The sequence below is a fragment of the Equus caballus genome, chromosome 9, assembly GCF_041296265.1.
Source record: "Equus caballus isolate H_3958 breed thoroughbred chromosome 9, TB-T2T, whole genome shotgun sequence".
Lineage (NCBI taxonomy): Eukaryota > Metazoa > Chordata > Mammalia > Perissodactyla > Equidae > Equus > Equus caballus.
Window position 1 is genome coordinate 87,449,437 of NC_091692.1, and position 22,881 is coordinate 87,472,317.

The window sequence follows — 22,881 nt, forward strand, 5'->3', positions numbered from 1 at the left end:
AACAGGTCATCGGACACCAGCAGAAGAACTCATTCCACCAGAGCTTTCTTCCTTCCACTTCTCACATGACGTGTTTTCCACATTTTCCCTTACTGTGCTGAATTCTTTATTCTGGGTTCCAGTTGTTATCAATAACTTCTTGAAGGTGGCTAGAACTGAGTGCAGCATTTCGGATGTGGCTTGCCCAGTACCGCACACTTTAGTCTGTTCACTCCATGATGCCTGGAAGAATGGGTTTTAGTCTAAGCTCTTCTTGGATGTGTTGCGTGACATTGGTCAAATTGCTTTCTCTCTTGCGTCCTTGCTTTCCTCATTTGAAAAAGAGAAGATTTCACAATGCCTTCTACATTGTTGACTTTCAATAAATCTTGCTTTAATGAATGAAATGAGTGAATAAATTAATGAATAAATTAGATGGCTTCTTAACTCCTTATACCTCTAAACTTTAAAAGCAGATATTCAATAATTATTACAGCCCCATCTATATGATTACTTAATCTCTTTAGAAACACTCTAAATGGAACTGATTCTGTTTAGAGGCAAATCTCCTTCTTCCTTTGCTTCATGTTTTCATGTATAAAGTGCTCCATCATGCTCACCTTTTGGCCTCTTTCTTCATCTCCACCCTCGGGGAAAAAAGAGCGATTTAATGGATTGCCGAATTACTCAGTTCGTAGTCCACCCTAGTTCTTTTGGACGTATTTCTGCCTGTCAAGAGGAAGTATCTGGGGTTCCAGCCTGGTGGCATAGTGGTTAAGTTCACGTGCTCCATTTCTGTGGCCTGGGGTTTGCGGGTTTGTATCTCAAATGTGGACCTACACGCTGCTCATCAGGCCATGACATGGTGACGTCTCCCATACAAAATAGGGGAAGATTGACACAGATGTTAGCTCAGGGCCAATCTTCCTCACTAAAAAAAAAGAAAGAAAAAGAAAAAAAAAGAGGGAGCATTTGGTCCACTCTCTCCATACTGCACCAATTTGAGTGGGGCAGGCTTCACAGGCCAAAGAGGGAAAACAGTATTTTGGGATAAGTTCCGTTTGGAGTGTTAGCAAGCCCTTCCACTATGCTTGAAAGCCATGTCAGTAAATATAACTTTCCCAGTAGTAAAGCTGACATCTTGATCTCTGTCTTTCCAATTCTGGGTCCACATCTCATTTGGCTCCATAAGTAGAAAAGAGTAAAGTGTTACTCAATGACTAAAAAAATCTTGCCATTTGGTGATCTTAAAGCACAGATAAGAAATGATATTTAGGGGCAAAATAAAAGGTGTTGAGATAGAGGATTTGTCGGCCAGAGGTATAGCTTTGGGCCCAAAGCTCTGGATCATGGTGCCCATGTGGGATTTTGTCTAGTTCGCGTTGACTTGTGTTGTACTATGTGGTGGTTTTGGTTTTATAGTCGTGCAATTGACCTTCTGGGAGCTTTTTCCACCAATGAGTGGCTATTGTTATATGAGCAAGGATGGACTTTAGAATATGCTGGCCACTTAGATCTTCATGTTGGGCTGCTGTAACTTGACCTGGAGACACACAGGTAGGACTTGCACTAGCATTTCAGGTGAGGCTAAAGCAGATAGTAGAACCTTTTGGTTGTGATGAATGGCACATAATTTCTGCTTTTCCTGGCGTCCTTGCCTAAGAGTCAAGTCTGTAAGCGGCCACTTTAAACTGCGAAGGCAGTTATGTTCTACGTGTACTGCAGGACCCTAATGTGTAACACTTTTACTTTAAAATGTTATTGCCAGGCCTGGGTCAGCAGCATTAAACTTTCTGCCCCAAGATCTCTCTGTTGCACCAAGGAACAAAGGAGGAACTCGGAGGTCCTAGTCTCTCATGGACCTGGGCTTGTCTATGGGTTCTTGAGAGTTACTCTCTACTGTGTGGTCTCAAGTTGGCACAGGATTTGTTCATTTTGAGGTTCTGTCTATGCTTTAGTTTCTCAAGACTGACACTGTGGCTTCACTCACAGAATGGTGTAGATTTTATCAGTAAACAGGTAAAATAAAAGGAGATCCTCATTGTAAAGGAGAATAAGCTATTCTCTTGGAGGGCATTATTAAAAATCCAGAGGTTAGGAGGGCAATTAAAAGGACTGCATGTGCTTGGACTATTTTGCTAGGCATCATTTTATTTAGGAAACCAAGGAGGAAATAGAATTTCTTGACTAGTATGCTATAGTCTCGCTATCTCGACAAGAATAATGGAGGAATGAAAATCAAGCACAGGAAGATGGTGTTAAAGCAGAACGATATCTCCTTAGGAAGAATGTTGACATCTTAGAGGAACAATCAGGCAGATATGGAAGGGAAATGAGAAGTTAGGGCTATGATAAGCAGATATAAAAGGTAAAAGTAGCTGCGTCTAGGGTAATAGCTCTAAAAGAGGGCATTAGAAAAGGAGGCATTTTAGTTGTTATTAGATTAGAAAATGTGACAGGCGTACAAAGAAATATAACAGAGGAAAGAGGCAAGATCTCAGAAAGCAGACTGGAATGAAGGGGCCAGGAGGCTGGGAATGACTGAGAGCGACCATACAAAGGATTCACACCAGGAAACATCCCCTGAAGACAAGGAGAGACATGTAGGTGATTCAGAAAATTTGGACAGACAAGAGATGAATAGAATATACTCAAAAGAACTTCTGGATAGGGGCTGGCCCCGTGGCCGAGTGGTTAAGTTCGTGCGCTCCGCTGCAGGCGGCCCAGTGTTTCGTTGGTTCGAATCCTGGGCGCGGACATGGCACTGCTCATCAGACCACGCTGGGGCGGCGTCCCACGTGCCACGACTAGAAGGACCCACAACGAAGAACACACAACTATGTACAGGGGGGCTTTGGGGAGAAAAAGGAAAAAATAAAATCTTTAAAAAAAAAAAAAAAAGAACTTCTGGATAACTTTCATGGTGACATAGATATTACAGGTGGGCTTACAACTATTGTCTAAGCCATTAGGAAACATGGTTGGGGGGCCAGTCCTGGTGGCCTGGTGGTTAAGTTTGGCACGCTCCACTTTGGTGGTCCAGGTTTGCTTCTCGAGCGCGGCCCTACACCACTTGTCTGTCAGTGACCATGCTGTGATGGCAGCTCATATACAAAATAGAGGAAGATTGGCTACACATGTTAGGTCAGGGTGACTCTTCCTCAGCAAAGAGAGGAAGATTGGCAACAGATGTTAGCTCAGGGCAAAGCTTCCTCAGAAAAAAAAGCAACAACAAAAAACCCCCAAACAAACAAAAAACAAAACAAACCAAACTAACAGAAAAGAAAACATGCTTGGTATATTTCTGGATTTAGGATTCTAAGGATTCTAAAGGTAACTTTCTACATTTAAGTGATTAGATTAATCGCATGATAATATAGATAAGCTTCTTTATGATTAACTCAATGTTAACTGATGAGTAACGTGAATTATATCTCCAGAGTCCCTTTTGCCATGTAATGCAACATAATCACCAGTGTGATATCATATTCATAGTCCCAGGGATTAAGGTGGGATATCTTGGGGACTATTTTTGGATTCTACTTACCATGGTACATATTAAAGGGAATCTAGGCAGAATAATGATAGATTAAGTTCAGCCTGGGCTAGATAGAGTCTGATGGGAGACGATCTCCTGGGTGGGATGATTCAGCTCAGGAAATGATCGTGGACAAGATTTGTTGTGTTAGAGGCTTTTGGCAGACCCAGAAAGTATTAATTTCAAATCTCTCATTGTGGGAAACCATATGAGATAAAATTTAAAGGATGGTGTTGGATAAATAAATATCTTGGCCAGAAAGCAGAGAAAAAAATTCAAAGGAAAGAAGGAAGGGATTCAATTCCAGCAAATGGTAGAACTCCTCCATTTGTTAGAGAAGGAAAGGTCAAGCTGCAAAGCAGTTTAAATAGTTAGAAGCTCAATTGAGCATTCCTGTGAGACTTAGCAGAACAACAAAGAGAAAAGAAACACTGGAGGCATAATTTACAACAGCATAAAAGGATGTAGCAGAAAGAAACGCTACTGAAGACCAGGATCATTTAAAGTAAGCAAAGACAATGTCTTGAGGGGCTCATGGCAGAGGTAGTGGTCCTTACTAGGTCCTTGGAACTAGCATTTCTGAAGCATCAACAGCAACCTTGGTTCTGGAATATGCTGAGGGTGATTATGTAACTGAAACAAATGTTTGGGTGAGGAGAAATCTGGGAGGCAGATTTCTTAAGACCTAAGGAATTCCGTAGCAAGAAGCAACAACTACCATCTAAGAAATGAAAATGCTTGCTCACAAAGATAATGTAGAGGTTGTGATGTCGACGTCATCTGGGGTACCAAGAACATTGAGTTCAGCATGATCGAGGGTATTAAGAGCATCTTAAGGGATTTGAATTTAGAGGGGCTTCCACCAGTGGCTATTTCTATACTTTGGTGGAAGGCAGGAGTTTCATAAATGCGGCCCTTTGCAAAGGGAGATAGTGTAGATTGGTGGAATTTTTGCCACACCCTAGATATGGAAAATATGCCATTAACATTTGATGCAAGATTTCTCCTAAATGAATTTCAGCTCAAGGTTATAGACTGGGCCGCTTAAATAGACTGACCCACATCCTAGTGACCCCGCTGCTCATACTTCTGAGTCTCTGCTATCCTCTGTGGCAATTAAGTACTGGGATAAAATTTTACCCGGATTAAGTGATTTAAGGACTGGAGATTTATGATTTCTAAATTTTGAAGGTGTGTTGTAAGTCCCAAAATAATATGTTCAGAATTCTTTGAATTCTTTAAAAGGAGGAGCTCATGAGAGATTCGGGATTCAAATTTTACAGGTTTTGTATTTGATAGAAATACACTCATTACAGTAAGAGAGCCCAGGTTGTAGAAGCTAAGGGATCCTTACCTTCCCCCAGGATCCTCCTAGGAGAGATGGTGAAGAATAAGAAGTTGAGAGGTAATTCAATTTATTTGGGTTTTACTTAAAAATTTTTGGACTATGAACTTTATCTTAAAATGTCAAATACTTTGTTTTAGGAATTAATTCCTTTGGACTTCAACATGCAAGGGCATTTGCTCTTTGAACATTGATTTCTTACTGTAGAAATGGAGACTCATTTAGGTTATTTGATCTCATTGTAGAACCTCTGATAAGCTCGCATAGACAATGTGACTGGACAAGATTTGATAAAATAGGGTATAAAGTTTCAGTTTTAGGTACAGCTGGGCCTCGGTGTTAATTTAACTAATATCTATCTGTTTGACACGTTTTGGGGCTGTCTGACCCACACTGGAGGAAGAATATTGACAGCTTATCAGTAGGATACTCTTAGGTATGATGGTTAGTATTGAAGGAGTGCCTTCCTGAAGACGGAAGCAAGAATTACTTGAGAGATTGCTCATCTTCCCTCACAAAGGGTTGGCTATCCCCTGGGAGATCCTGGGTTGGTGATTATGCTCCATGAGTTAAGATTTTAAAAAATCTCGAAATGTTAGAGAGGGGAGCCTTGTTCCTCCTGGCTTCCCATTTTCTACGAAAGGACCCCCATTAGAATAATATCCTGGTCTCTTGCCCCACCTCTTAACACTCCTCATCTCCACCCCAACCAGAAGAAGGCCAACCTATCTGACTGGTGAGTTTGGGTAAAGGAACTTGGCCTGAATAGTTTATTTTACTCTGACTTTCCTTTTGGGATCTACCTGTCTCTAAAGGCTTCTGACCTTCTCTTTCTGTCAAGTAGTTACCTTAATAGAGCAGATACCACTTCCGGCGAGGAAAGCCTGCAATTTTAGGAGCTAAATTCATTTCAGAGGAATGCTACTAAGCCTATTTGACTACTCATCATCAACTGTAGCTTTAATCCATGAAGCAGCTAACATGGCTATCTTCTGGTCTCACGTGCTTTTAAGTTCAATGCATCAACTGAAACCCAAGGAGTATAAAAGCACTAAGCGAGGAATAGAGCTAGGTGATAAATCTAGCCCTGCCACGGACATGCTGAGGGATGCGGGAAAGATCACATCTATTCCTTGAGCCTGAGTTGTCTCAGATGTACAGTGAGGAGGTAGGACAAGGTAGGAGAAGATAGTCTCTAAGGTTCCTTCTAGCTTTGATATACTGTTGTGTTAATGGGAGAAAACGGAGGGGAGGGAGTTCACATTGACAGTCTAAGTTGCATCCTGATCAATTGCCTTTGAACATCATAGTTATTATCCATGTGTTATTGATGGATTTGGGGAATTGGGTTCCCAAATAATGGTTCCATATATGGGGCTCACTAGTCACCGCTATTAGGATCAACCTAGCTCTAATTGGCGACGTTAAAAATAGAACCGAGCCTTTTTTGGTCTCCCTGCCCTCTCATGCTTGGATACTTCTGATAATTAAGACTGTGATAACGTAGACTTTTTTATTTTCAGAGCAGGAATGAAAATACTGCCAAAGACTCCAAGTGAGTTTTGTTTGAATTTGGCTGGATTTAAGAAGTATGTCTGCAAGTTTAAATTATCTCTTTCTCTTAAGCATTATTTTAGGGCTGATCCTCTTGCCTCCAATCTTCACGATTTTGTGTTTTTCTCTCTGGCTCTCTGTTTCAGCCACACTCTCTCTTAGAGTTGCTCCTTGTCTCTCACTTTAGTCCCATTTATATTTCCAATTGCTGTAGCACCTGGGGACCTTGACAATCAGCTTTTTATTTTAGCATGAAGCAGAGCGATAGAAGCAGATGAAAGTTCAGTGCTAAATAAATCTTGGGACTCTGTATGTGGTTTTGAAATATTTTGGAAAGTTGGAAGTTAGGGAAAAAAGCCAGAATTTTGAGGATTTTCTTTGCATGCAATTTTTCTATGGAATGCACTCCCTCTACCTAGACATAGAACTTCAGTGTTTTTTCTTTTTTTTTTTGAGGAAGATTAGACCTGAGCTAACAACTATCGCCAATCCTCCTCTTTTTGCTGAGGAAGACTGGCCCTGAGCTAACATCTGTGCCCATCTTCCTCTATTTTATATGTGGAATCCCTGCCTTAGCATGGCTTGATAAGTGGTGTGTATGTCTGTGCCCCTCGACCTGAACTGGTGAACCCCTGGCTGCCAAAGCTGAGCATGCAAACTTAACCACCACACCACCTGGCAGGCCCCAAACCTCAGGTTCTTTGCATATTCTCTTCCCTCCCTTTGGAACCTCCTCCTTTACTTACCCCCCTTCCCCTCCCCTCTCTCCACTGAACACTCTTCCTGCCTTCTTTGCCTGTCTAAAGCCCATCCTTCATCAAGTTCCAGCCAAAGCATCACTTCTTCAGGAGGCTCTCCTGGACGTCTCAGTCTGGTCTGCTTCCACAGCTCCCTATGATGCTACACTCGCCATCACGCGTTTCACGTCTGTTCACCACTCTGGATTGTAAGGCCTCTAGAGGCTGGAACTGTGCCTGTCCTGTTCACCGCTATATCCCGAGTTCTAACACGGTACTCAGGACAAAGTAGAGGATGGACTCTTACTTTATAACTTAGTGAACAAACTCATGAAGGAAGGTGTTTGTTGAAGACACATTCCCTGTTCTGGATGTTTCTTTCCATATGAAGGAAGGAAGAGACACCATTTTTTACTCCTACTCATGGGAGGAAGGGCGGCCTGGGAAAGAAAGGACGTGCATAGGCAGCTCAGCCTCCCTCCTGGGAGCCCCCTGTCCACAACACACACGTGAATTACTGCTCTGCTCCTTCTCTGCTCTGCATTTCAGAAGGTACGCCAGATACAGGGAGACCCGTGACTGGGATTCAGAAGTAGGAAGCCCTTTCTTGCCATCCGCTTTAACTACTTCCTCAATTTGGTCTTTTTCAGTAATAAGGCTGCTTTTTATCTCTGTCTATCTTACTCTTTGTCTATGTTTTAACTGGTTCAGAACATGAGCTGAAAGGAGAAGTGGTTGTTTATTAGACCTCTCTAATTCCAACAGAAGACGTGAGATTTTTGTTTCCTAAAAAGAGCATGGAGTTTTAAAAAGTTAGAAGCAGGGCTGTAGTTAATGTGGGACCATTGAAAAATATTGTGCAAGGAACTGCCATGATCAATTTCAGCAAGGTGGCAAACATTTGTTGAGAGTCTGCTTAGTTCAAAGGCCTGCTCTTGACACAGTGGGGGACACAGAGATGAATAAGAGCTATTCCAGGCCTGTTGAGAGCTCACAGTCTATCAGCAAAGACAGACACATACATAAATAACTCTAATTCAAAAGAAGACTGTGATAAGTGCTATCATAGGGGAGTAAACAACAAACTATAGAGTTTAGGGGAGGCAGAAACTAACTTAAAATGAAGATATTAGGAGCCCTCGTAGGAGAAAGAGGAATTGGACCTGGGCTTTGAAGAAATGTGTTTAACCTAGGGTCTAGACTGGGGACGGGGGTGGGGCGCGTGGATCAGAGGGACCCTTGGATCCTAATCCCTGGTACAGATCAAGGGAAGGCTTTGGAATGTGGTCAGTAAGGGGTCATACCCAGATTAAAGGTGCTAGAGCGAGATGTATTCTCTAGAAAAGCTTGATCTGTTAAAGATAAGCAGGTTGCATGTGGTGAGTTGGTGGGCAAACTGCAATAACCTGGGTTGAAGAGGTTTTTGCCTTTCAAAGTTCTCTGAGGCTGTTCCATAATCACGTCTCACTTTCTCATCCTTCTACCTAGTGTAGGGTAGAGTATTTTAATGGTAGCCCCAGATATCTTCCAGAGGCTAGATTTTTCTCTGAATAATTGATCTAAGTGGGAAGTAGTCCACCTACAAGCAGATGTTTTTTGTGTGCTCCGTTGTATTGAGATGGGGAAGGTGTATTTCCCTGGTTCACCATCATCCGGGACCCCTCTCACAGGTACCAAGGTATAAGAGAGAGACCAAGCATGGTATCTATAAGTGATCAGAATCAGCCCCAACCCACAAGATTCAGGCCTCCAGCACACACTTTGTCCTGAATTGCCTAACTTATCTTATCCATCATTTTTTACCTACCCAGGATCTAGTCTCTTCTCCTTCTAACAGTGCCCTGATTTTTCTGGTGGTAATTTCTTCTCTCTGGCCACAGTGATTAATTCAGGGCCTAAGCCATTTCATTGAGAACCAGTCTTGAAACTTGGTGCAACTATTGTGAAAGAGGCACTCGTCTCTGGGGTTGCTAAGCTGGTAGGATGAATGCTCACACAAGGAAAAAACCTGCCTAGGAAAACACAGTGGATAGCAGACCCAAGCTATGGAGAAAGATGTCAAAAGACATTATCTGTACACTTATATTCAACCAAACATGAAGCCAAATATATCCACGGATTTTTAAGTGACGTGAACTAATTCTTTCCTTTAATGGCTCGGGTTGGTTTGAGTTAAGCCTCCACCAATTGTAACTGAAAGAGTACCAATTAACTCACCCAGATGGTGAACCACATCTGAAATGTCTCTTTCATGTCCTTTCATCTTATTATGTACTACTCTTTCTTCATTTTATGATCTCACTTTTGCTTTTAGATTTGATGCCAGGATGTCCCTAATAGGCTACTTTCTGGACTTCCTTTCCAGACAGACAGCAACCCTGGGTGCTACCTTACTCTAGGTCCTAAGAACAAGAATGAGGGCTGGAAGAGAAGTTGTGTTGGCCCTCAGGCTTCTGAGTATAGAGTCAAGGTACCACTGACAACCAGCATCCGGGCTCTAAGTGGAATCATAACAAACCGACAGACCTGCAGAAGCATCAGACTCAAGGCCTTAAGTAGCCCAGGCACTGGGATACGAGCCAGAGAGAGAAAGGCAATTAATCCAGGATAAGGAGTCTGAGGATGGAGCCTGAGGGGTGGGGTCTGTTTAGTGAACATAAAATAAAGTGACTCAGTGGAACATTTTTGGGGGATTTCTCAGGGATTAGCCTGGAGCAGTAACTAGGAGTCAGTTTGTGTCGGGCTTTGAAAGCCAGACTGAGGAGTTCAGAATTTAGAGTAAAAGAAGTGGAACTTCATGACTACAATTCTGGAGGCAATGTGCATGGGACCAGTAACAAGGAAAGCCATTAGAAGGCTCCCATTCTGATACAAGATGACTTTGGCTTCAAGCCTGGGTGACTGGGAGAGGGTTGGCGTCATACCTGAGGATAAGGGGCTCCACGCGGGAAGCTGGTTTTGCGGGGCAAAGGAAGGAGATTTTGAGTTTGATTTTAGATGTGTGGAATTTCATGTGCCAGTGGGTGAGGATAATGTGGAACACATCGACTTGAAGATCCAGAGAGAGAACTGAGCTAACAATTTAGAGTTACAGTCATTCTCTTGAAAAGACAAAGCGAGGCCACGAGTGCGACTGACTTTTCTTAGGGAAAATTGCCAAGAAAATCTGCCTCTTGGTTTTTTTCTCTGCTTTATGGAAGGAGACTGGTAATCCATCTAGTAGACAGCACATAAACTTCAAAAATATATGGTGATTTAGGAGGAAACAGAGGAGCCTAGAATAGGATCTAATTGGCTGCCCAGAATGATTCCCTTTTGGGAAGGTATTCAGAGCTTTGTTCCAGCTCATTGTGACAGGAAGCTGCTCTCCTCCAAAAGACCACACACAAACTTGGGCTTTAGAAACAATTGGGAAAAATAATAAAAAAGGCAACTACCACACAGAAAACATCATTCATGTTTTTATCTTTTATTTGCAACTTCGTGGCAGAAAGCCTTACTGCAAGAAATCATGGCTGACAGATTATATCGGGTTTGTAAGGAATGCGTGGATCACTTACTGATGTCAAGCAAAGAAATGTTGTTGTAACGAGGCAGAAAAAATGACTGCCAGCGATTATTTATCACTAACCTTTCCCTCTGCTTTGTCCCTGTATTCCATTGGTTATTAATCCCTGACTATATTTCCTCTCTGACGTCTCTTAGAGTAGTTTATCAACCCATATTTATTATGAACCTACTATGTGCCAAACTATACCAGGCAACTGAGAGAGAGAGAACAAGAAATGGTTTCTACCTTCAAGTTGCCCAGAGGTAAATAAGAGAACAGAGAAAACACAACTCGCTTGCTGGGGTCTACAGTAAACCAATGTTCTGCTAAAGGTAATGATGGAGAGACACTTTCAATCTCGGTTGACAGAAAAGATTTCTCCCAGGAAGTGATATTTCACATGTGATTTGTGATATGACATAATATAGGAGTAGGAATTTTCCAGTCAAAGAAACTTGAGAGAAGGGCTTTCTGGGAAGAAGAATACCATTGAACCATATTATCTTGTTAACCCAGTCAGCCTACCAAAACTTATTAAAGTCCTAGACATGGTATGAGGCATTAGGGTTACAGAATAAATGAAATGTACACAAAACAGCGAGTGTTATTTTTAGAATCTATTTTCTATGCCCCGAGATATTGGTATTACACATTTCTCTTTGTCTCTCTTGGATCTCGGTTTCTTTTGACACTTTAAAAAAATATGGATTATTCTAGGTTCTACAATGCTAAAACTGAGCCCTTTTAAACACGAGCAGACTATATCACAATGAAGTCATTGTTTTGTAGGGTGCTTTATTCATATATTTGAAAGCTCAATGTTTTCTGTCTAGGGAATTAATGGTCTCTTTTTCCCAGGCAGCTGGGACAAGCTGAGATGGTTGTTGTAACTTTGGATACCCAGAGCAATTAGACGTCCTCCTGCTCAGCTGCCTGAAGAGATGTTCTGATTTCAGTGCTGTCACATATAATCCTGGGTTGGTCGAGATGAATGGGTGTTTGAAATGACAACATGAGCCCTCTGCCCCATGTGGAGGATGTAAAAATAGACCCATTGCTGCAGGGAGTGCAACGAAAGTCACCTTTTTGTTTCTTAGCGTTTCACTTTTCTTTTTCTAACTCCCTTCCTCCCACTCTGTGAGCCTTCAATATAGGCAAATAAAGTCATGTCTGGGAAACAGACATGTTCTGTGCTGTCTGGGGGCATGTACCATCATTGCTGTGGCTCAGTTCATCATCTTCAGGCCAAGCGAGTCTGGGCAAGGAGTCGTCAGGAGGAAGCGCAGAATTCATCTCGTCAATCTCTTGCTTCTACAATGGTTGGACTGAATTTTAGAGTAGATTGATTAGATATTGTGGCATTGTGTGGACACAAGTCCCATGTGACTCTGCAGCCATCTGGGGGAAGGTAAGCACCTCTGGTCCTTCAGTTGTGAATCTCATGGTATCTTCCTAGCACAGCGATGGGTACAGATGTGTCTTCTGAACCTGATCACCCTCTTGTTGGTTTCTTTTTTCTCCCATTCCAAGAGGCTTCATTTCTCTAAACCCAACCTCTAATCAGTTTTCAGGCTCTATTGATTCTTTATCCCCTCTCTCCTGTCCAACCCTGGTTTCTCCTTCCCACTCCCTCTACCACACTCAGTCATTTGATACCTCATATCAAGATCATGATGCTCTCACACAATCTATACTTCCCTTGGCCTCCATGGTTTCCTGTCAACAGGGTTTGTATCTTTTCCTATTAAAAATAGTCCATGGCTCCCCATAAAGGCCTAATCTTCAGGAGGGGGTTTAGAACTTTTCACATTCTTTCCTCTCACTGCTCTGCCTCCCTCTATCAACCCAGAGCTTTTGATTCCACACGCGATAATTGTTTCTTCTATACCGAGGAGGGACTGCCCTCTTTGTCCAAAACCATTTGCCTGGTTGCCTCTGTCCTGTCTTTATGGTGCCCTTGAAACCAGCCCCAAGGAACTACCAGACTGAGTGCCCTTGGTATTAAGAAGATATTTACTCCTCATCAATCTGGCAAAGTCTAGCCGGCTTCATGTGTCACATATCATAGTCCTAAGCCTTCTAATACGACATTGATGCCACTGGCATTTCCCTGGATCCAGATGCAGTTTCCTGACACTTAGAGGAACAAATTAGCTTGAAACTGGAAAGGGCGACAGAAGTTTCAGTGACAACTACTTTGAGAGGCAAGAGAAAGTTAACTCTATTTGGAATCAGGACTCTATGCCAGGAGCAAATCACACCTACAACCCACTTTCCACCTCCGAGGACTCCTGATTCAAATGGTTATTCAGAAGGAACCCGGCTTCAATAAAAAGCAAGAGCAATTGTTAAGAGGAAAATAAATGGGGAAAGATTTCATGAAAAGATACCATGGCATCTAAAAGATCCTTGCCTAATTACTTATTGAGCAATAATTATTTGTGAGATGCCTGATATATATTATCTAATTAAATGTTGACCCTATGGAGTACATAATTTTGTGTCCTTATGTAGATAAGGAAACTAAGGCTCAGAACATAACCACATCCATTCAGATTATGAATAAAGACACTGGGATTAAAAAAGATTTATGTAATTCCCATATTAGTATTATTCCAATGGTACCTCTCAGACCACCAATGACAGTCCTATCCCATCATTTATTCAAAAACTATAACAAATAGTTATTGAACACGTCTAATGTCACCAGACTATGTGTTAGGAGTTGACCATTCAATGGTGAAAAAGACATGTTTTTAGGCATCAAGAATGTTAAGGTTATCACAATGTAATAGGAGGCACAAAGGGATAGGCAGGCAATTAGAACACAGAATGGAAATTATTATGACAAGAGAAACACAGAGCATGTCACCTACAAGTGATGCTTTTGGGAAGAAATGGTGTTGAAGGTGATACTTGAAGGATGAGTAAAAATAAGTGAAACAGGGGCTGGCCCCGTGGCCGAGTGGTTAAGTTCGCGCGCTCCGCTGCAGGCGGCCCAGTGTTTCGTTGGTTCGAATCCTGGGCGCGGACATGGCACTGCTCATCAGACCACGCTGAGGCAGCGTCCCACATGCCACAACTAGAAGGACCCACAACGAAGAATATACAACTATGTACCGGGGGGCTTTGGGGAGAAAAAGGAAAAAATAAAAAAAATAAAATCTTTAAAAAAAAAAAAAATAAGTGAAACAAAGGACAAGTAAAGAAGATCCTAAGGAGAAAAAACATGTGCAAAAGCACGTATCCAAGAGAGTGCATCCAAATGGAGCACAAGGAATTGACTGTAGTTGGAGTGGGGGAAGCAAGGAAGAAGTGAGACAGTGTTTGGGGGTAGGGCAGTGATGGAGGCTGAGGTTATGCTCTGGAAGCCATGTTGAGGAGTTTGTCCCTTATCCTGAGGGTCGTGGAGAGATTTCAAAGGCTTTGATATCAGGAAATGACATGATTAGAAAGATGACTCTGAAATTAAAAGGAGGCCAGGTTGAAATGTACAGACCAGTAAGAAGACTGTGCTAGGCAACCAGAAAAATGTTAATACAATCTGGAGTTGAGTGGTTGTCCTGGAGGGAAGTGGAAAGATCTGAAAGTTTTAGGAGGTAGATTTGATGACTGTTGACTCAGAGTCACCTGAGAGAGTAGCCAGGGAGGTTGCAGCCTTTCTCCTCTTGTGAAGCTTCTGGACCAGATCTCTAGATCTTGGAGGCAGGAAGTGAGGAGACTGTATTCCATGAGACCCTCAGAACTAATTCCAACCTGCCCCATTTTCCTGTGTACCTCAGCACTTGTGGAAGTCCAAGCCTTTCTTTTCAACCATTACACCTTGAACTCTTCTCCCCTTGTTAGTTGGTATAATATTTTATTTTCCCCCATTCCTTCCCACCGCAGTTCTCCGAACCATTCCATTGCACCTGTTCATGATCATTACATTCTTTATCTTTGTCTTGAAATAGCCATGAAAAAGCCATTTCCCACTTCCTTAATTTTCCTGAAAACTTGTTGGTAACAGTCTTTCTTTCTACCTTAAGTCTTATCATCTTTTCAACTTCAATCTCCATCTAAACCTCAGGCCTTTTAGTTCTATGCTTTCCTTATCTTGAGGGACATTTTTGATCTCTTCATCCCAGTCACTAAGTTTTAATGGTCTTATGCTTGCTTTTGTCATTTTTGGACAGTGTATTTTACAAATTACACGTTCAAGTGTTCCAATTTCCAACCAACCAGAACTTTGCTCTCCCAAATCTCTCCATCAAACCACCCCACTGAAACCTTGTCTTTAACCCCATCCTCTCCAAACCTCTAACTACGAACCATCTCCTCTGAACTGCCCTTCTTTTCCACCTCAGATTTTTATGGTCTACTATTTTATTTAGTCACCCCTGTGCAAGAGCCTCCCCTTTCTTACCACCCCTCCTCCCACTACCCCGTTTCTCATTATACCTACCCAGAAAAATACTCCAGATGACCCCATCCATCTATCTTCTCCATGTGTGCACTCATGATGAGCATGACTGGAGTAAATCACACTGCCCAAATTTTAGTGCCGTTAGGAATTTATGACCACTGATGACATAACACATAACACTTGCCAACATTCTTACTGAGTTTCTTTAGTAAGTGCACTATTCCCCTTCCTGAGGACTAGTTTCCTAACTTCTATACTTTCCTTAATTCTAAACTCTGCACTCACCTCCTTCTACAGGGTGTCACTTGATATTTCATTGAGTAAATAAGAGACACCAAAGGAGCGTACCCTCATTCCAACCATCGTATCTACATCTGTCTGTACTTATTTCCTACTTCCTTCCTGCTTAAATGGAGGATGTGTTTCTCCTCTCACCAAATGCCAATTCCCTTCTATGTGCAATCCCCTTCTGTGTGTGTGTGTGTGTGTGTGTGTGTGTGTGTGTGTAAAATCTCCAGCTTAAGCCTATTTTATGACAAGCAGACTAACATACTCAAATGCCCACTTAATATATTCGCTTGGATGTCTCAGGCATTTCAAACCCAATAAATGCAAACCTGAAATCTTCCGCTCTCTAAATGTGCTTGTCTCCAGTCTTCCCCATCGCGATAAACAGTTCCAGTATTCTCTGAGTTGTTTGCCCTAGAAACCTGGAAGTCATTCCTTTTCTTACCCCCATTTCCTATTTATTAACTGATTCTGTTGCTTCTACTTTCAAGGATGATATTTAATCCATTGATTTCTTTCCGCTTCTGCTACAATCAACCTAATCGAAGTGCCAATGTTCTCTGGATCTGGACTACTATAAAGCTTGTTAACACAGTCTATATATTTAATAAAACCTCAACTCCTTCCTTGGTCTAAATGCCCTGCATTATTTGGCCTTTACACATCCAGTTAACCTCAAATTCAACCATCCAGTCATTTCTTCTCTGAGTGTCAACCACGCTGCTTTATTTTGGTTTCTTAGTCAAACTAGGCTCTACTCTACCTCAGGCCATTTGCGCTTGCTATTTTCTCTGTCAGAAATTTCTCCACTCTTCGCCTGGGCTATTCTGTTCATCTTCTATTTGTCAGCTAAAATATCACTTCCTTAGTGACTTCCTAGTCTACTAATCAAAATAGATCTCCCTTATTGTTCTTTCTTTTGAATTTTTTTTCTTGATAGGACATAGCTGCCTTCCTTTTCTTAAAAAATTTTTTTGAGGGGGTTTGGGAATTTAGTAATTGTTTACCGTTTATTCCTCACTAGAATTCAATTTCTGCATCGTCAGGGATCATGGCTGTTTTCCTTACCATCTCCCCTGGCATCTAGCACTGTTCCTGAAGCACAGTGTGTGTTGAATAGATATTTGTTGAACAGATGGATTTGAAGTTGAAGTTGGAAGCATCTAGAAGGATGCTTAAGTTTCTTACTCAGACAACTAGGAGGAATGAATGTTTCCTCTACCAGGTGGGAGATCACAGATCACAGGATGATGGGGAGATGAATGTGGTGGGAGGGAGTCTGATAGTTGCGTTTTGGACATTATCTGTGTGAAGGACCTGTGGATCCTCAGGTGTAAATGTCAAGGAGGTGGTTAATATTTATTGCCCTAGAACTTGGGATAGACATCTGGACTCGAGGCAAAGATGTGAGAGTCTGCCATATGAATGGTAATTGAAGCTCTAGTTAATTCCACCTAGAACTTTTCGTTCCAGTGCCAGTTAATATGCTGCCATCCTTCGCTCACACTAGCTTTTTGACTATAGCCCCGTGGTCCTTGAGTTAAGAGAGCTGCCCTCCAGTAGAGAGCACCACTTGTCTGCATTATAGAAGGACTGTTTGGAACATATCAAATGGCTCCTGGACAGGATCTTGGTTAAAAACAATAATGAAAATCCCTCACCAAGATTTGGGTTAAATGGCTATAAAAGAGAGTGGCTGCTTTAGGGGAACTAGTATTTACTGAGCCCCTACTGTGTACCAGGCTCTTGAACTACTTTATTTCATTTAGTCTTTGCAGATGTAGGGTTTTTACATCTGTTTACCGACTGTAGCGTGACCTTCTTCTGTCCAGGAAGATCATAAAATTCCTTTTGAAGGTTTAAATGCAACAACATAGAACCAAGTACCTCATACTCAGTATGTTCTCAAGAAAAACTAGCTCACCGCCTTCTACACTGCAGCCCTTTCAACAAGCAGGGGTTTTAAGATTACAGTTGCCCATAGGCCTTGTCCTGCAGGGATTTCCCAGCAGATGAACTTGGGCTTCCTATGGAAAAGTACAAGAACAGTAGAAAGGTGTAGGTGCACGTATGTGTGTATCCCTGTAACAGACAGGCACGTGGGCTGCACTTCACCTATCTAGTGAGAACGTGAGCCCAGCTTTCAGAAATAAACACCCATGGATGCAACGTGACTGGCATCAAATGGATACTGTCCATTCAATACGCTATAGTGTGTGCTATAATAGAAGTATCTGCAGGGAGAATTCATCTCTGAGAGCTGAGCTGGATGCTAATAGAATCAGCACAAATACGAGGAAACTTGGGGTAGAGACATAAGCAAAATTTCTCATGCACACTTTAGTGTAGAACACTGCACACACGCCCACACACCCTATGTAATAGGTATGTACCCATCTGCCAATCGACCTGTCTCACACCGGCCCTCCGAGTACATTACGTGTTCCTCCACATCCCGCTGGGAGAAGGGTTTGGTTTGTAGGTTGCTGCTGCATTTTTCAACTTTACTAGTACTTGCCGTAAGACTCTTCTTTCAAATATTTGCATTCAGAAGTTAAAAATAAATCCAGTGGGAACACATGTTGTTTTTAATTTTCTGAGATCCCTTAGGCAGTGGTTGGAGTTGGGGGTGGGGGGAAGGCAACAGCCCTTTATTTTGCTTTCTAAGCTTGACTTCTACTTACCTGCTTCAGAGAAACTGCAAAACATTTGGGGATGCTTCCCTTAATGTTTGGTCTCCCCCTGGCTCTTTCCTCTGTCTGACCAGAATGGCAAAAGTATAGAATGTTAGAAGTTCAGAACTTGAGGGGAACTTGGAGATGTTCTTGTATAATTGCTTATTTTAAAGAAAAGGAAGCCAGAGTCCAGAAAGGGAAAGTGACCTTCCCAAGGTCACATCACTATCAAGTGGCAGAGCCTGAAATGATCCAGGTCTCTTATTCCCATTGAGGATTGTTTAGGGAATGCAATGAATGCCTTTACTTATGCTGCTGCCCTGCTTGGTGTGAAACCCAAGAGTCTCATACCTCGACCCCCTCTCCCCGACCCCCAGGGATCATAGGAATCCTCAAACCAGCTCAGCCACAGGAGGATCCGTGAGGTCCCGGGCTTTACTGATCCTGCCTGACCAAGCCACTTGCCCTCTTTCTGCCTTCACTTCTTTGAAACAAAAGATAGTAGTGTTTTCCTGCCTTCCATTCTTTATAGAGACAACCTGTGGACAGAACTTCGTGGAAGGAAGGCTTTTATAGTGCTAGAGTTTAGTTCACAACTGGGTGATCCTGACATGCTTGTTAATGAATGTACGTAACTGATAACGGGGGCGTATATAACCTGAAGTAGTCCTGACCCAATCTTCCACTGCTCTTCCGGGCACACTAGCTTTCTTCTTGTTTCTTAAACACACCAAGCACACTCTAGACTCCAGGCCTTTGCAGTTGCTACTGCTTTTTGCTGGGATCCCCTCCTCCCTGGAATCTGCAGGGTTTGCTCCATCAATTCCTTCAAGTTTCTGCCCAAATGTCAGCTTGTCAGTGAGTCTTTCTGTGGGGAATCTATTCTAAATAGCCACCCCTCCCCGAGAACTCCCTATTTATAGTCCTCTGCTTATTGTTATATTGGCACTTATTACAGCATATTATACTTGTTTTTTTGGGATATTGTCTGTCTTCCCCTCAAAGGCTGTAGTCTCCATAAGGGCATAGGTTTTCCTCTGTCCTAGTCTTTGTTACATTAGTAGTACCTACAAAAGTGCCTAGAACCTACGACACTCGATAAATAGTTATTCAGTGTGTGAATGAATGAACACCATGTTTCTTCTATTAGACTGTGCTGTCTTTCAGTGTCCTCAGTTCCTCTGGTCTCAGGGATCCTTCTCTGCTAAGAAGGCTCCTGCTTGGTCAGTATTCATATCTGCTGACACCACTTAATATTTTATGGGATTCCCTTATCAGGTTGCTCAAATGGTGGGAATGAGAACCTACCTTGTCTCTCATTTACTTCTCACTTGGGATTCAAAAGAAGATTGAATTGGATGTCAGGAAGCCTGAGTTTCAGCACCATACAGCTCTCCAATCATGTGAATCCCTCTACTCTTTGGGCCTTGATTTATTTACCTGGAAACTGTGCCCTCTGGCTTTAACTACTCTTAGATGGAGGAACATTAGCATCAGGAGGGCTTCACATCCGGGTACAAGGCCCTGTCTTGGGGAAGTTGGAGCTCTAACAAAGAGGAGCAGCAGAGGGTCTCAGGCACAGGAAATAAAGTGGGGGTCCCAGTTATTCAGCGTCAGACATGGGGTGAGGACTTGGTTAAGAGAATAGAAGGTGAGGCCCAGGGACTGAATCACAAGGTCAGAGTAAGGCCAAGGATAGTTTGAGTTCCCTTATTAGCTCTTAAATTCTCCAAAGTGAGAGGATCAATAAAGGAGGCAGGGACAGTGTCAAGGTACTGAGAGCCCTAGGTTAGTGCATGGTGGCATGGGGGTAATGGAAGGGTATGGCCCTTCATTTAGTCATTCGGGCTGTTGGGCTGAGGACTTCCTCTAACCTCGTGGGCCCCATGAGGAAGCATTTTCCTGAACATTTCTAGACAACTGCCCACTCTTTGCTCATCCAACAGGGAGGAGGGAAGAGTAATCTGAATGGTGGGCTTGGATGAAGACCTGGGCACAAATGAGCCAGCCCCTTCATCCTGCTTTCTTATAAGGATCATGCTGTAACTTCAACCTGGGGAGGCCTGTGGCTTTCTGCTTCTGCCTGTGAAAGAGTAAATAAACCTGCCTAATCTTGGGGTTCAGCCTTAGCGGGCCCAGTTATCCAAATATATAAGCTGAATTCTCCAATATCAGCTTCTTGTCAACAATCAAGATAATGTTTTGGCCTCCGTGAGCCTTATTCTTTTGTCTTACATTTCATTTGGCTTAGAACTTGGGTGGGAACGAGGAATGCTGTTTACTGGATCCCTTCAACTCCCATATCATCAATGTACTAGTCAGTCAACAACACCTACTGAATACCTACTATGCACCTGGCACTGTGGCAGTAGGGAAAGTGGGTAGAAAACTATTTGTGGAACACGTGCTAGTGTAGCAGATATATTCTAGATACATTACACATCTTCTTACTTAAACCACACAGTGGATGCAGGATTATTATTTCCATTACAGATGAGAAACTGGCTCAAAAATGTAAAACAACAACAAAAACTTGTCCCTGGTAAGCATAGGTAGTATATGCTGGAGCCAGAATATATACTTTGCTATGTCTAATGCCAAAAGTTATATCACTTGTGGTTTCTGCTCTCCAACTCACAGCCTACCAGTGGGAACCGTTAAATGGGTCCCAAATTACAACATCTTCCAGATTGTGGCCCCTGTTAGTTAGGGACAAGCTGCAATGGAGAAAAAGGAAGGACTGTACTCAGAGTGAGGGCCGTAGGGTTATAAAAGACTTTCCTGCAGGGTGATAATTGAATTGATCTTTGCAATTTCAGTATGAATCAGGTAACCCTGGATTGTTATTGTTATCACTTACTATCTGCTTGATGTTAAGCAAGTTATGTAACCACTCTGAGTTTCAGTTCCCTCATTTGTAACATAGAGATAGTAACTGTAGCCCCACGGGTTTGTAGGGTGGATTAACTGATGTAACATTTATAAAGCTACCAGCACACTCCTTGGCCCGGGGTAAATGTTCTTCAACATTGGCGTTCTCCTTATTCACCCTCTGAATCTCAGCACTCAAGTAAGGAGCATTGCGTGGTCAAGAAATTAGTCTTTGCTGGAGGGAAGCGACTCTGTTGGACATGTTTCTGGGCACAAGGTGCTTTGAAAATGATTTTCACAGGTGACTTCCAGAAATTTAGACTTGATATAATTTCACAATGGGACCACTAAGGTCTGAAATCAAAAAGTCTGAACGTCTGCTTTATCTGATGCTCACACTCCTTCTAAAGGGGAGATGGAATCCAGATGTTCAAGAAACTTTTATTGCTTATGTTGCAGTTTATATAACTCTGATGAGACTGTTATGGTCCAAATGTCCCTATGCTTACCCCAGGAAAGCAGAAGGTAATTATCATTTCTGTGAGTACTTGGAGCGCTTTGAAACATTTTTCATCACCAAAATATAAAAGGGAGGTAATTTTCATTTTATTTGTTTAGTTCTTGATTGTTTCTTCCTCTCTTTTTATGGGATCAAAAAAGAGAGTGTTGCATACCACATTTGGTTTGGGATTAAAACTAAACCGTGTCCTCAAATCGTCTTACAAAGACTGTGGTTGCACCGTTTCCTGGACGGGTTGGTACAGTGGTCAGGTCTTGCAAAAAAAAAAAAAAGTAAGTTTAATGTAAAAATTGACTAGTGAGATCTTTTTTTTTTCTTTTTCTCTTACTTCTGAGCAGACGAGAATTCAAAGAATAAAATACAGCAATCTGGAGAAGTCCAACGTGGATTTTAAGTCTCCCTCTCTGCTCACATCCCCAAGTTCATGGAGGGCAGGAATCTAAGCATTGTTGGAACTGCTTAGGTGCCAAGAACTATGCTCTCGCTTTTGGCATGGACGACTCTTCGATCTCGCCTATGGTGAGAAGAATGAGCGGCCTATATCTGGAGCACCTGGTTGTGTGTTAAAATGAACCGTGGTCCAACGCCAGGCGGACTCTGCATCAGCAGCACTGGCGATGCAGCCTGGGAATGCCCTCCCCCCTTTAAAATAAGCTCCTCCACTTATTATTCACACGAAAGTTTGGAAAACACTGGCGCAAAATCTGTGCTAAAGCATAGAAGAGAAGACAACTGTTGGTTTGCTCAACAACTGGACTAGAAATTAATTTGGCTCAGCTTGGAAAAGAACCCCCGCCCCCAAGTTAGCAAAAATAAAAAGTAAAGACATGTTTTGTAAAAAGCCTGTTCATCTTGAAATCTCCCTCCTTTGTCTGCTGCTTTTCATCTGTGTGTTGTCCTCTCTCTTTCGGGATTACAAAATGTTCCAAATGGTTGTGGTGATTTTGAGCACGTTCCCTGAGGATCGTATCTCTCCCCAGCTCTAAGGAGAATAGGTCAGAAGTAAGTTCCGGATGCAGGGGCTTACCATGCAAGGACACAGCTCTCTGTAACTCCGGCCTTGGCCCCTTTTCTATAGAACACCTTCTTCCCACCCAGCTTGTTTTAGACATATTTACCCACAAAACCTTCTTCCATGCTCCCAGCTGGAAATAATCTCTCCCTCTCCTGGGCTGTCAAGCTCTTTATCAAGCACGCTTCATTATTCCTGTCTGCCTTGCAATGACTTAAATCAAATGAAATGTCATTTGTGTAATGCTCTCCAAAGCATTTTCACATGCACGACCTCGTTAATCTTCATGATGTACCCTCGTTGGCCATGGAACTCTCCTTGGTTTAAGAAAATGTGCTGAGGCCCCAGAGGTTAAGTGACTTCCCCAAGATTAGTCAACTTGTTAGGGCTACAGGCAGATCATCTTT

The 22,881-nt window shown here is 42.5% G+C and overlaps 1 long non-coding RNA gene across 2 annotated transcripts in view; it reads left to right on the forward strand.

The window, feature by feature from the left end:
- The window catches only part of LOC111775036 (uncharacterized), an 85,172-nt gene extending 62,869 nt beyond the window's left edge, over nucleotides 1-22,303 (forward strand). For both annotated transcript variants that reach the window (XR_011421440.1, XR_011421439.1), the window contains one exon: nucleotides 21,801-22,303. This is a non-coding gene — a long non-coding RNA (uncharacterized lncRNA). The remainder of the gene's footprint in view (nucleotides 1-21,800) is intronic.
- Nucleotides 22,304-22,881: the final 578 nt, after the last annotated feature.